Below are 15,951 nucleotides of genomic sequence, written 5' to 3' on the forward strand. Positions count from 1 at the left end.
GAAAGCAAAGGGAGAGATCACTATGAACACCAAGGAAATAGAAACAATCATCAGAAATTATTACCAACAATTATGAGGACATGGAGAAGCAACATGGGGGGGTGGGGGGATAGGAGAAAAATAAATGAAACAAGATGGGATTGGGAGGGAGACAAACCATAAATGACTCTTAATCTCACAAAACAAACTGGGGGTTGCTGGGGGGAGGTGGGATTGGGAGAGGGGGAGGGGGCTATGGACATTGGGGAGGGTAAGTGCTATCGTGAGTGCTGTGAAGTGTGTAAACCTGGCGATTCACAGACCTGTACCCCTGGGGATAAAAATACATTATATGTTTATTAAAAAAAAATTTGGAAGGGAAGGCGAACCATAAGAGACTATGGACTCTGAAAAACAACCTGAGGGTTTTGAAGGGTCAGGGGTGGGAGGTTGGGGAAAAGGTGGTGGGTAATGGGGAGGGCACGTTTTGCATGGAGCACTGAGTGTTGTGCAAAAAGAATGAATACTGTTATGCTGAAAAAATAAATAAAATGGGGAAAAAAAAGAAATTATTACCAACAATTAAATGCCAATAAGCCAAGCAACCTAGATGAAATGGATGCATTCCTGGAAAACTATAAACTCCCAATATTAAACCAGGAAGATATTGACAACCTGAATAGACTGATATCTAGTAATGAGATTGAAGCAGTGATCAAAAACCTCCCAAAAAACAAGAGCCCAGGACCTGATGGATTCCCTGGGGAATTCTACCAAACTTTCCAAGAAGAAATAACACCAATTCTCTTGAAGCTGTTCCAAAAAATTGAAACAGAAGGAAAACTTCCAGACTCTTTTTATGAAGCCAGCATTACCCTGATCCCCAAACCAGGCAAAGACCCTACCAAAAAGGAGAATTTCAGACGAATATCACTGATGAATATGGATGCAAAGATTCTCAACAAGATCCTAGCAAACAGGATCCAGCAGCGCATTTAAAAGATTATCCACCAGGACCAGGTGGGATTCATCCCTGGGTTGCAATGTTGGTTCAACATTCGCAAATCAATCAACATGATAGAACAAATCAATAAGAGAAGAGAGAAGAACCACATGGTCCTCTCAATTGATGCAGAAAAAGCATTTGACAAAATCCAGCATCTGTTCCTGATGAAAACACTTCAAATATAGGGATAGAGGGAACATTCCTGAACTTCCTAAAATCTATCTATGAAAGACCCACAGCAAATATCCTCAATGGGAAAAAGCTTGCAGCCTTCCTGTTGAGATCAGGAACACGACAAGGATGCCCACTCTCACCACTCTTGTTCAACACATTATTAGAAGTTCTAGAAACGGCAATCAGACAACAAAGAGAAATCAAAGGTTTCCAAATTGGCAAGGAAGAAGTCAAACTCTCTCTCTTCGCAGATGACATGATTCTTTATATGGAAAACCCAAAGACTCCACCCCCAAACTACTAGAACTCATACAGCAATTCAGTAACGTGGCAGGATACAAAGTCAATGTACAGAAATCAGTGGCTTTCTTATACACTAACAATGAAAATACAGAAAGGGAAATTAGAGAATCGATTCCATTTACTATAGCACCAAGAACCATAAGATACCTGGGAATAATCCTAACCAAAGAGGTAAAGGACCTGTACTCGAGGAACTACAAAACACTCATGAAAGAAATTGAAGAAGACACAAAAATATGGAAGACCATTCCATGCTCTTGGACTGGAAGAATAAACATTGTTAAAATGTCTATACTGCCTAGAGCAATCTATACTTTTAATGCCATTCTGATCAAAATTCCACCGGTATTCTTCAAGGAGCTGGCAAATAATCCTAAAATTTGTATGGAATCAGAAGAGACCCTGAATTGCTAAGGAAATGTTGAAAAACAAAAACAAGGGGGCAGAGTCAAGATGGCGGGGAAATAGGAGGAGGCACCATTTCAACCTGTACCCTAAAGTGAGCTGATTACCTACCAAAGAACTCCGTCCGACCACCCATGAAATCAGCCTGAGATCAAAATTATACACGTCTGGATCTCTACTGGAGCAGAAGACGCCAGTGGCAGGTAAAGCAGACTGGGAGCATCGGACTGATATAGGAAGATAAGCAAAAGGGGGAGGGAGCCATCAGAGGTGACCTATTGGAAAGTAACACCTCAACACGAGAGTGCTCTGTGTCTGGGGACCAGCATTAACTTGGAGTCTGGTTGAAAGCACTCAAAAAACAAACAGCAAAGGATCACGGGGGGTAAGAGTGGGAACCTGGGCGGGTAGGGTCAGGGACCTAAGTCCCCGGATCCAGGACAGCCTCCCCTGGCGCGAAGCCAGAGAGAGTGTGGCGGAGAAATCAGGTCTCCGTCCCTGAGCCGCCAGTGCACCTGAATGCCAGCGCGCCCGAGAACGAGTGGGGTCTGGCTCCCGTGAGGGGCTGGGAGCCTGGCCAGATGGCAATCCTGAAACGCGCTCGTCCCACAACCTCCCTTGTGATAGGTGCTCATAGGCGCTAGCCTGGAGCTCTGGCATCTGGAAAAACCAGACATTCCCAGCCCTGGACAGCGGGAAAATCTCAGTGTGCGATCTCTGCTTAGAACGTCTCTGGCAGTCTGGAGCTGCCTAGACAGCCACCACTGCCCTGGTTTTTTTTTTTTTTTTTTAAAGATTTTATTTATTTATTTGACAGAGAGAGATCACAAGTAGGCAGAGAGGCAGGCAGAGAGAGAGGAGGAAGCAGGCTCCCTGCGGAGCAGAGAGCCCGATGTGGGGCTCAATCCCAGGACCCCGAGATCATGACCTAGCCGAAGGCAGCGGCTTAATCCACTGAGCCACCCAGGCGCCCCTGCCCTGGTTTTGAGTACAACGAGGAGCTCCTGCATCCCCAGGGACAGTGACTCAGAACCGACTCTGCCAGCAGCTTTTGCAAAACAGTCTGAGGCTTCTCTCTGAGAGGGAGGTTGGGGTGCTGTTTGCTCTCCTCTAAACCTCCAAAAACCATCAAAAGCTGTCAAGGCGAGAGAGAGCAGATGAAAGAACATAAAAACCCCCAGAGAACAAGAGGCTGAAAAAAACAGTTTCCTGAAAAAAAAAGAGCTCACCCCCTTGAGGGGAGCGGGAGCACCTAACTCAGGGAACATCATTGTCTGAAAACCCACGTGGCAGGCCCCTCCCCCAGAAAACCAACCAGGAAGGAAGAAAAAAAAAAAAGACTACAAGAGAACAACCACCACTACTTCATAAATACAACTTTTATTTTTAACTCTTTACCAATATTCTGGTTCTTTTTTTTTTATACATACAGATAATATTTTAACCTATTTACCATCACACTGAGATGTCCAGTACATCAAATTCTTTAATAACCTTCTAACCTGAACTTTTTGATACATACACCCGTGTTTTTATTTTGTTTTTCTATTTTTTAAATTCTTTTTAATTTTAACTTAGTTTAGTCTAGTTTATTCTTTTTTTAATTTTTATTTTCTACTATACATATAGAGTTAAACTTCAAGGTAATCCCCTTTCCCCAATCAATGCTACCCCTATAGGCAAACCAGTTTCTAATCCCCCTGTAACTTAGGAAAGTTGAGTCCCTTAACAAAAACATCAAGATACCGTCAGGTAGAATCAAAATAAACTTCCTCACCCACACTGAGAATCTATAACCATTCTCCCAATTTTTCCTTCTGTCAGTGTTTCTGTGAATTTGTGTTTGTCCTGATAATATATAAATCTTATACTTGGGGTTCTTTCTGATGAGGTTCTTCCCTTTTTTTTGTTTATATATACATATTTTTTTCTCTTGTCATATACTTTTATCACTCTTTTTGTCTGTCTGTTTTTATTTGTATACTCCACAAATCTTACCTTGTGGCCCATTTGGGCTGAGCCTTCTCTTTTATCTTCCCTTTTTTTCCTCTCTCTCTCTCTCTTTTTTCCTTTTTTCTTCCCCCCCCTTTTTTCTTTCTTCTTCTCTATTTCTTTTTCTTTTCTTTTTTCTCTCATTTGGGTGGGGAATCCTGATTGCACAGAAGCGTTCCAGGGTGCACACTGACTGCACCACAATCGATAAGTCCAGCTGAATCTGCTCAATCATCTCTTACCAAAATGACTAGGAGGAGGAATACCCAACAGAAGAAAAATACAGAGGATGGGCCTTCTGCAACAGTGCTAATGGCTATCGACATAGACAATATGTCAGAAAAGGAATTCAGACTAACAATTATCCAGGCAATAGCTAGGTTGGAGAAAGCCATGGATGACCAAACAGAATTGATTAGGGCAGAACTGAAAGCCACCAGGGATGATGTTCACAATGTTAGGGCAGAACTGAAAGCCACCAGGGATGACATTCAAAATGCTCTCAATGAGTTCCAATCCAATCTAAATTCTCTAAAAGCTAGGGTAACTGAGACAGAAGATAGAATTAGTGATCTGGAGGACAAACAGATAGAGAGAAAGGATCAGGAGGAAGCCTGGAACAAACAGCTCAGAAGCCACGAAAACAGAATCAGGGAAATAAACGACGCCATGAAACGTTCCAACGTCAGAATTATTGGAATCCCTGAAGGGGAGGAAAAAGAAAGAATTCTAGAAGGTATAGTGGAAGAAGTTGTCTATGAAAATTTTCCCAATCTCACAAATGGAAACAACGTTCATGTATTAGAGGCAGAAAAATTTCCTCCCAAGATTTTAGATTCTCAAAAGTCCTCACGGCACCTTATAGTTAGAATGGGGAATTATGTTTCAAGAGAGACCCTCTTAAAAGCAGCTAGGACAAAGAAGCTTCTTACATACAGAGGAAAGCCCATTAGAATAACTTCAGACCTTTCCACAGAGACCTGGAAAGCCAGGAAGGGCTGGCAAAATATATTCAGAGTACTAAATGAGAAGAACATGCAACCAAGAATACTCTATCCAGCAAGACTGACATTTAAAATGGATGGAGAGATAAAGAGTTTCCAAGACTGGCAAGGCTTAAAAGACTATGCAACCACCAAGCCGCCACTGAAGGAAATATTAAGGGGGGTCCTATAAAAGAGAAAATATCCCAAGAATATCATTGAACAGAAATATAGAAACAATCTATAGACAGATAGACTTCAAAGGCAACACGATGTCAATAAAAACCTATCTTTCAATAATCACTCTCAATGTGAATGGCCTAAATGCGCCCATAAAAAGACATGGGGTTGCAGATTGGATAAAACGACAGGACCCATCCATATGTTGTCTACAAGAGACCCATTTTGAACCTAAGGATACACCCAGACTGAAAGTGAAGGGATGGAGAAGCATCTTTCATGACAATGGGCCTCAAAAGAAGGCCGGGGTAGCGATTCTCATATCAGATAAATTAGATTTTAAACTAAAGACTGTAGTCAGAGATACAGAAGGACACTACATAATTCTTAAAGGGACTATCCGCCAAGACGATCTAACAATTGTGAATATCTATGCCCCCAATATGGGAGCACCCAATTCCATAAGAAAACTATTAATCAAGATAAAGAGTCATATTGACATGAAAACAATAATAGTAGGAGATCTTAATACGCCTCTCTCAGAAATAGACAGATCATCGAAGCAGAAAATTAATAAAGAAATAAGAGCATTGAATGAAACATTGGACCAGATGGACCTCATAGACATATACAGAACATTCCACCCAAAAACAACAGAATACTCATTCTTCTCAAGTGCACATGGAACCTTCTCCAGAATAGACCACATACTGGGACACAAAGCAGGACTCAACTGATACCAAAAGACTGACATTATTCCCTGCATATTCTTAGATCACAATGCTTTGAAACTGGAACTCAATCACAAGGAAAAGTTCAGAGGGAACTCAAACACCTGGAAGCTAAAGACCACCTTGATTAAGAATGCTTGGATCAACCAGGAGATCAAAGATGAACTTAAACAATTCATGGAAACCAATGAGAATGAAGACACCTCGGTCCAAAACCTATGGGATACAGCAAAGGCGGTTCGAAGGGGGAAATACATAGCCATCCAAGCCTCCCTCAAAAACACTGAAAAATCCAGAATACACCAGCTGTCTCTACACCTTAAAGAACTGGAAAATCAACAACAAATCAAATCAACTCCACATGCAAGAAGGGAAATAATCAAGATTAGAGCAGAGATCAATGAGGTAGAAATGAGAGATACAGTAGAACATATCAATGAAACTAGAAGCTGGTTTTTTGAAAGAATCAATAAGATCGATAAACCATTGGCCACACTAATCCAAAAGAAAAGAGAGAAAGCCCAAATTAATAAAATTATGAATGAAAAGGGAGAGATCACCACTAACACCAAGGAAATAGAAACAATCATCAGAAATTATTACCAACAGTTATATGCCAATAAGCTAAGCAACCTAGATGAAATGGATGCATTCCTGGAAAGCTACAAACTCCCAAAATTGAACCAGGAAGAAATTGACAACCTAAATAGACCGATATCTAGTAATGAGATTGAAGCAGTGATCAAAAACCTCCCAAAATACAAGAGCCCAGGACCTGACGGATTCCGTGGGAATTCTACCAAACTTTCAAAGAAGAAATAACACCAATTCTCCTGAAGCTGTTCCAAAAAATTGAAGCAGAAGGACAACTTCCAGACTCTTTTTATGAAGCCAGCATTACCCTGATCCCCAAGCCAGGCAAAGACCCTACCAAAAAGGAGAATTTCAGACGAATATCACTGATGAATATGGATGCAAAGATTCTCAACAAGATCCTAGCAAACAGGATCCAGCAGCACATTAAAAAGATTATCCACCAGGACCAGGTGGGATTCATCCCTGGGTTGCAAGGTTGGTTCAACATTTGCAAATCAATCAGTGTGATAGAACACATCAATAAGAGAAGAGAGAAGAACCTCATGGTCCTCTCAATTGATGCAGAAAAAGCATTTGACAAAATCCAGCATCCGTTCCTGATGAAAACGCTTCAAAGTATAGGGATAGAGGGAACATTCCTGAACTTCCTAAAATCTATCTATGAAAGACCCACAGCAAATATCATCCTCAATGGGAAAAATCTTGCAGCCTTCCCGTTGAGATCAGGAACACGACAAGGATGCCCACTCTCACCACACTTGTTCAACATAGTATTAGAAGTTCTAGCAACGGCAATTAGACAACAAAGACAAATAAAAGGTATCCAAATTGCCAAGAAAGACGTCAAACTCTCTCTCTTCACAGATGACATGATTCTTTATATGGAAAACCCAAAGACTCCACCCCCAAACTACTAGAACTCATACAGCAATTCAGTAACGTGGCAGGATACAAAGTCAATGTACAGAAATCAGTGGCTTTCTTATACACTAACAATGAAAATACAGAAAGGGAAATTAGAGAATCGATTCCATTTACTATAGCACCAAGAACCATAAGATACATGGGCATAAACCTGACCAAAGAAGTAAAGGACCTGTACTCGAGGAACTACAGAACACTCATGAAAGAAATTGAAGGAGACACAAAAAGATGGAAGACTGTTCCATGCTCTTGGATTGGAAGAATAAACATTGTTAAAATGTCTATACTGCCTAGAGCAATCTATACTTTTAATGCCATTCCGATCAAAATTCCACCGATATTTTTCAAAGAGCTGGAGCAAATAATCCTAAAATTTGTATGGAGTCAGAAGAGACCCCGAATTGGTAAGGAAATGTTGAAAAACAAAAACAAAACTGGCGGCATCATGTTACCCGATTTCAAGCTTTACTACAAAGCTGTGATCACCAAGACAGCGTGGTACTGGCATAAAAACAGACACATAGACCAGTGGAACAGAGTGGAGAGCCCAGATATGGACCCTCAACTCTATGGTCAAATAATCTTCGACAAAACAGGAAAAAATATTCAATGGAAAAAAGACAGTCTCTTCAATCAATGGTGCTGGGAAAACTGGACAGTGATATGTAGAAGAATGAAACTCGACCATTCTCTTACACCGTACACAAAGATAAACTCGAAATGGATAAAAGACCTCAACGTGAGACAGGAATCTATCAGTATCCTAGAGGAGAACATAGGCAGTAACCTCTTCGATATCAGCCACAGCAACTTCTTTCAAGATATGTCTCCAAAGGCCAAGGAAACAAAAGCGAAAATGAACTTTTGGGACTTCATCAAGATCAAAAGCTTCTGCACAGCAAAGGAAACAGTCAACAAAGCAAAAAGGCAACCCACGGAATGGGAGAAGATAGTTGCAAATGACAGTACAGACAAAAGGTTGATATCCAGGATCTATAAAGAACTACTCAAACTCAACACACACATAACAGAGAATCATATCCAAAAATGGGCAGAAGATATGAACAGACACTTCTCCAATGAAGACATACAAATGGCTATGAGACACATGAAAAAATGTTCATCATCACTAGCCATCAGGGAGTTTCAAATTAAAACCACATTGAGATCCACCTGACACCAGTTAGAATGGCCAAAATTAGCAAGACAGGAAACAATGTGTGTTGGAAAGGATGTGGAGAAAGGGGAACCCTCTTACACTGTTGGTGGGATTGCAAGTTAGTGCAGCCACTTTGGAGAACAATGTGGAGATTCCCTGAAGTAATTAAGAATAGAGCTTCCCTATGACCCTGCAATTGCACTACTGGGTATTTACCCCAAAGATACAGATGTAGTGAAAAGAAGGGCCATCTGTACCCCAATGTTTATTACAGCAATGGCTACGGTCGCCAAACTGTGGAAAGAACCAAGATGCCCTTCAACGGATGAATGGATAAGGAAGATATGGTCCATATACACAATGGAGTATTATGCCTCCATCAGAAAGGATGAATACCCAACTTTTGTAGCAACATGGACAGGACTGGAAGAGATTATGCTGAGCGAAATAAGTCAAGCAGAGAGAGTCAAGTATCATATGGTCTCACTTATTTGTGGAGCATAACAAATAACATGGAGGACATGGGGAGTTAGAGCGGAGAGGGAGTTGAGGGAAACTGGAAGGGGAGATGAACCATGAGAGAATATGGACTCTGAAAAACAACCAGAGGGTTTTGAAGGGGCGGGGGGTTGGAGCTTGAGGAACCAGGTGGTGGGTAATAGGGAGGGCACGTACTGCATGGAGCATTGGGTGTGATGCCAAAACAATGAACACTGTTATGCTGTAAATAAACAAATAAAAATAATTTTTAAAAAATTAAAAAAATTATAGATTGCTCTAGGCAGTATAGACATTTTAAAAACTCAACACACACAAAACACATAATCATATCCAAAAGTAGGCAGAAGATATGAACAGACACTTCTCCAATGAAGACATACAAATGGCTATCACACACATGAAAAAATGCTCATCATCACTAGCCATCAGGGAGATTCAAATTAAAACCAAATTGAGATACCTTCTGACACCTGTTAGAATGGCCAAAATTAGCAAGACAGGATACAACGTGTGTTGGAGAGGATGTGGAGAACGGCGAACCCTCTTACACTGTTGGTGGGAATGCAAGTGTGGAGATTCCTCAAGATATTAAAAATAGAGCTTCCCAATGACCCTGAAATTGCACTGCTGGGTATTTACCCCAAAGATACAGATGTAGTGAAAATAAGGGCCATCTGTACCCCATGTTTACTGCAGCAATGGCCACGGTCACCAAACTGGATAGAACCAAGATGCCCTTCTACAGACGAATGGATAAGGAAGATGTGGTCCACATACACTATGGAGTATTATGCCTCTATCAGAAAAGATGAGTAGCTAACTTTTGTAGCAACATGGATGGTACTGGAAGAGATAATGCTGAGTGAAATAAGTCAAACAGACAGAGTCAATTATCATATGGTTTCACTTATTTATGGTGCATAACAAATATCATGGAGGACATGGGGAGATGGAGAGGAGAAGGGAGTTGAGGGTAATTGAAGGGGAGGTGAACCATGAGAGACTATGGACTCTCAAAAACAACCTGAAGGTCTAGAAGGGGCAGGGGATGGGAGGTTGGGGGAACAAGGGGTTGGGTATTATTGAGGGCACGTACTGCATGGAGCACTGGGTGTGGTGCAAAAACAATGAACACTGTTATGCTGAAAAGAAAAAAAAATAAAGTGATATATGCTTTTAAAAAAAAGAATCTTTTTGTCTTCATGAAGTCTGAAAAGTTCCTTTTTGCTTTTGTTTCCCTTGTCTTTGGAGACATGTCTTGAAAGAAGTTGCTGTGGACTAATATCCAAGAGGTAACTGCCTGTGTTCTCATCTAGGATTTTGATGGATTCCTGTTTCACATTGAGATCGTTCATACATTGTGAGTTTATCTTTTTGTATGGTGTAAGTGGATGGCTGAGTTTCATTCTTCTGCATGTGGCTGTCCAGTTTTCCATCATCATTTATTGAAGAGACTGCTGTTTTCCACTGGATATTTTTTCTTGATTTGTCAAAGATTAGTTGTCCATGGAGATGCGGGTCCATTCCTGTTCTATTCTGTTCCATTGGTCTATGTGTGTGCTTTTGTTCCAGTACCATGCTCTCTTGGCGATCACAGCTTTGTAGTAAAGCTTGACATCAGGCAACGTGATACCCCCAGATTTATTTTTCTTTTTCAACATTACCTTGGTGATTCAGGGTCTTTTCTGGTTCCACACAAATTTTAGGATTGTTTGTTCCAGCACTTTGAAAAATGCCATTGGTATTTTGATAGGGATGGCATTTGGACGTGTAGATTGCTCTAGGTAGCATAGACATTTTCACAATCTTTATTCTTCCAAACTGTGAGTATGGAATTGTTTTCCATCTCTTTGTGTCTTCTACAATTTCTTTCATAATTGTTCTGTAGTTTCTAGAGTATAGATTCTTTACCACGTTGGTTAGGTTTATTCCTAGGTATCTCCTGGTTCTTAGTACTACTGTAAATGGAATGGATTCCTTAATTTCTCTTTCTACAGTTACATTGTTAGGGTATAGAAATGACACTGACTCTGTCCATTGATTTTGTATCCTGCCACATTGCTGAATTGCTCTATGAGTTCTGGTAATTGGGGGGTGGAGTCTTTTGGGTTTTCCACATAAAGTCATTTGCCAAGAGAGAGAGTTTGACTTCTTCTTTGCCAATTTGAATGCCTTTTATTTCTTTTTGTTGGCTGATTGTTGAGGTTAGTACTTCTAGTATTATACTGAATGATAGTGGTGAGAGTGGACATCGCTGTCATGTTTCTGACCTTAATGGAAGGCTCGCAGCATTTCCCCATTAAGAATGATATTCATATGGGCTTTTCGTTGATGGCTTTTATGATATTGGGGGATATTCCCTCTATCTCTACACTCTGAAGAGTTTTGATCAGGAAAGGATGTTGTATTTTTCAAACACTTTCTCTGAGTCGATTGAGATGATCATATGATTCCTGCCTCTTGTTTTATTAATGTGCTCTATCAAGTTGATTGACTTGTAAAAGTTGAGTTACCCTTGCATCCAGGAATAAATCCCACTGGTCATGGTTAATAATTCTTTTAGGGTACTGTTGGAGCCTATTGGCTAGGACATTGTTGAGTATCTTGGCATCCATGTTCCTTGGGGATATTGGTCTGTAATTCTTCTTTGTAATATGGTCTCTGCCTAGTTTGGGATCTGGGTAATGCTGGCCTCATAAGATGAGTTTGGAAGATTTCTTCCTGTTTCTATTTTTTGAAACATCTTCAATAGAATAGGCATTATTTCTTCTTTAAATGTTTGGTAGAATTCCCCCTAGGAAGCCGTTTTGCCCTGGACTCTCATTCTTTTGGGAGGTTTTGATTACTGCTTCAATTTCCTTCCTAGTTATTTGTCTGTTCAGATGTTCTACCTCTTCCTGTTTAAAGCAACTGTGAAGGACGTATTGTGTAGATGAAAGAACACTGGCAATATTCTACATCACATTCAATATATATTATGTGAGGCATTTCTGTGTCATTCTGAGTGGGAAAGTAAAAATTATCCAGTGACTCACCCTCTTCACGTCTCAATAATTATGAAGTGACAGAGGAGACAATATTTTTTAAATTTTATTTATGTTTGCAGTGTTCCAAGACTCATTGTTTACGTACTACACCCAGTGCTCCATGCAATATGTGCCCTCCTTAATACCCACCACCAGCCTCTCCCAAACCCCAACTCTTCTCCCCTCCAAAACACTCAGTTTGTTTCTCAGAGTCCACAGAGGAGACAGTATTTTATGTCTGATTGATTACAATTACTAAGTAATGGGTTTTTTAGAGAGGTATCCCATCACAGAAAATGTTAAAGTTTCATTCAAAAGTCATCACATTTCAAGGGCACCTGGGTGGCTCAGTGGTTTAAGCTGCTGCCTTCGGCTCAGGTCATGATCTCAGGGTCCTGGGATCGAGTCCCACATTGGGCTCTCTGCTCAGCAGGGAGCCTGCTTTCCTCTCACTCTCTCTGTCTGCCTCTCTGCCTACTTGTGATCTCTCTCTGTCAAATAAATAAGTAAAATCTTTAAAAAAAAAGTCATCACATTTCCCATAAAAAGCTTGATATTATGGCATGATAAATGGAAATGAAAACATTTATTCATTTTAAGAAATTACACTACATAAAAATGTACAAATCTACATTTCTCAATATTTCCATAAATTCTAAGATCTATAGATAGATCAACGCCAAATCCTAACTAATATCAAAGGAATCGTATGTTTTTTTTTCCAATGAGGTTGAGACAGTCATGGAATAAATGTTTTATGAAGGAATACATAATGAGTAAGATTGTCTGATCACGTTTTAATTCCCCTAATTTGTGTCTTCATTATCACATTAATGAAGAAATAACTTAAATGACAAAGGATATTTACTCGAGATATTGATAAAAGTTTGTATGGCATCACAAGAGATTTAATATACAAGATCATGACTTGTATAATATTACTTAATATGCAAACCATACTGTATATGTATCCATTCATTCAAGTTTATATTTCTGAAGATCCAAGCATTAGCACATAAAATACAGAAGTAGATCATCAAAACAGTTTCTGTGGGTCTTTAGAATGAATTAAATGTATTCAGGTTTATGTTTACATCTTCTTTGAGTTATATTACAAACAAAATTACAAATTCCTAGTGAGCTATTTTCTTGAAGGTATGCTAACGATGAGAGTCATAATGGATCTAAGTAGGATGGTTACAGTATTGTTGCATCCACAGAATGTTCATATACAGGATCTATTCTATTAGTTGCGTTGGTGGTCTCACAATTGGTTGCTTCAGTAGAAAGTAAAGACAGATTCACACCAATAATGCAGAAGGGTTTCTTTTCCTCCACATCCTTGCCAACACCTGTTACTTCTGTTTTTGATTTTAGCCATTCCGACAGGTGAAAAGTGGTATCGTATTGGTCTTTTAATTTGCATTTCCCTGATGATTAGTGATCATGAGCACCCTCTCATGTACTCATTGACCATCTGTATCTTCTTTGGAAAAATGTCTATTGAGATCCTCTGCCCATTTTTTTTCCATTTTATTTATTTTTTCAGCATAACAGTATTCATTGTTTTTGCACAACACCCAGTGCTCCATGCAGAACGTGCCCTCCCTATTACCCACCACCTGTTCCCCCAACCTCCCACCCCTGACCCTTCAAAACCCTCAGGTTGTTTTTCAGAGTCCATAGTCTCTTATGGCTCACCTTCCCTTCCAAATTTTTTTTTAATAAACATATAATGTATTTTTATCCCCAGGGGTACAGGTCTGTGAATCGCCAGGTTTACACACTTCACAGCACTCATGATAGCACATACCCTCCCCAATGTCCCTAACCCCCTCCCCCTCTCCCAATCTCACCTCCCCCCAGCAACCCCCAGTTTGTTTGTGAGATTAAGAGTCATTTATGGTTTGTCTCCCTCCCAATCCCATCTTGTTTCATTTATTCTTCTCCTATCCACCTAACCCCCCATGTTGCTTCTCCATGTCCTCATATCAGGGAGATCATATGATAGTTGTCTTTCTCCGATTGACTTATTTCACTAAGCATGATACGCTCTAGTTCCATCCACGTCGTCGCAAATGGCAAGATTTCATTTCTTTTGATGGCTGCATAGTATTCCATTGTGTATATATACCACCTCTTCTTTATCCATTCATCTGTTGATGGACATCTAGGTTCTTTCCATAGTTTGGCTATTGTAGACATTGCTGCTATAAACTTTCGGGTACACGTGCCCCTTCGGATCACTATGTTTGTATCTTTAGGGTAAATACCCAGTAGTGCAATTGCTGGGTCATAGGGTAGTTCTATGTTCAACATTTTGAGGAACCTCCATGCTGTTTTCCAGAGTGGTTGCACCAGCTTGCATTCCCACCAACAGTGGAGGAGGGTTCCCCTTTCTCTGCATCCTCGCCAGCATCTGTCCTTTCCTGACTTGTTAATTTTAGCCATTCTGACTGGTGTGAGGTGATATCTCATTGTGGTTTTGATTTGTATTTCCCTGATGCCGAGTGACGTGGAGCACTTTTTCATGTGTCTGTTGGCCATCTGGATGTCTTCTTTGCAGAAATGTCTGTTCATGTCCTCTGCCCATTTCTTGATTGGATTGTTTGTTCTTTGGGTGTTGAGTTTGCTAAGTTCCTTATAGATTTTGGATACTAGCCCTTTATCTGATATGTCGTTTGCAAATATCTTCTCCCATTCTGTCAGTTGTCTTTTGGTTTTGTTAACTGTTTCCTTTGCTGTGCAAAAGATTTGGATCTTGATGAAATCCCAATAGTTCATTTTTGCCCTTGCTTCCCTTGCCTTTGCTGTTGTTCCTAGGAAGATGTTGCTACGGCTGAGGTCGAAGAAGTTGCTGCCTGCATTCTCCTCAAGGATTTTGATGGATTCCTTTCTCACATTGAGGTCCTTCATCCATTTGGAGTCTATTTTCGTGTGTGGTGTAAGGAAGTGGTCCAGTTTCATTCTTCTGCATGTGGCTGTCCAATTTTCCCAGCACCATTTATTGAAGAGGCTGTCTTTTTTCCATTGGACATTCTTTCTTTCTTTGTCGAAGATTAGTTGACCATAGAGTTGAGGGTCCATTTCTGGGCTCTCTATTCTGTTCCACTGATCTATGTGTCTGTTTTTGTGCCAGTACCATGCTGTCTTGATGATGACAGCTTTGGAATAGAGCTTGAAGTCCGGAATTGTGATGCCACCAACTTTGGCTTTCTTTTTCAATATTCCTTTGGCTATTCGAGGTCTTTTCTGGTTCCATATAAATTTTAGGATTATTTGTTCCATTTCTTTGAAAAAAATGGATGGTATTTTGATAGGGATTGCATTAAATGTGTAGATTGCTTTAGGTAGCATAGACATTTTCACAATATTTATTCTTCCAATCCAGGAGCATGGAACATTTTTCCATTTCTTTGTGTCTTCCTCAATTTCTTTCACGAGTATTTTATAATTTTCTGTGTATAGATTCTTAGCCTCTTTGGTTAGGTTTATTCCTAGGTATCTTATAGTTTTGGGTACAATTGTAAATGGGATTGACTCCTTAATTTCTCTTTCTTCTGTCTTGTTGTTGGTGTACAGAAATGCAACTGATTTCTGTGCATTGATTTTATATCCTGACGCTTTACTGAATTCCTGTACAAGTTCTAGCAGTTTTGGAGTGGAGTCTTTTGGGTTTTCGACATATAGTATCATATCATCTGCGAATAGTGATAGTTTGACTTCTTCTTTACCAATTTGGATGCCTTTAATTTCTTTTTGTTGTCTGATTGCTGAGGTTAGGACTTCTAGTACTATGCTGAATAGCAGTGGTGATAATGGACATCCCTGCCATGTTCCTGACCTTAGCGGAAAAGCTTTCATTTTTTCTCCATTGAGAATGATATTTGCGGTGGGTTTTTCATAGATGGCTTTGATAATATTGAGGTATGTGCCCTCTATCCCTACACTTTGAAAAGTTTTGATCAGGAAGGGATGCTGTACTTTGTCA

Source organism: Meles meles, chromosome 5, assembly GCF_922984935.1.
Source record: "Meles meles chromosome 5, mMelMel3.1 paternal haplotype, whole genome shotgun sequence".
NCBI lineage: Eukaryota > Metazoa > Chordata > Mammalia > Carnivora > Mustelidae > Meles > Meles meles.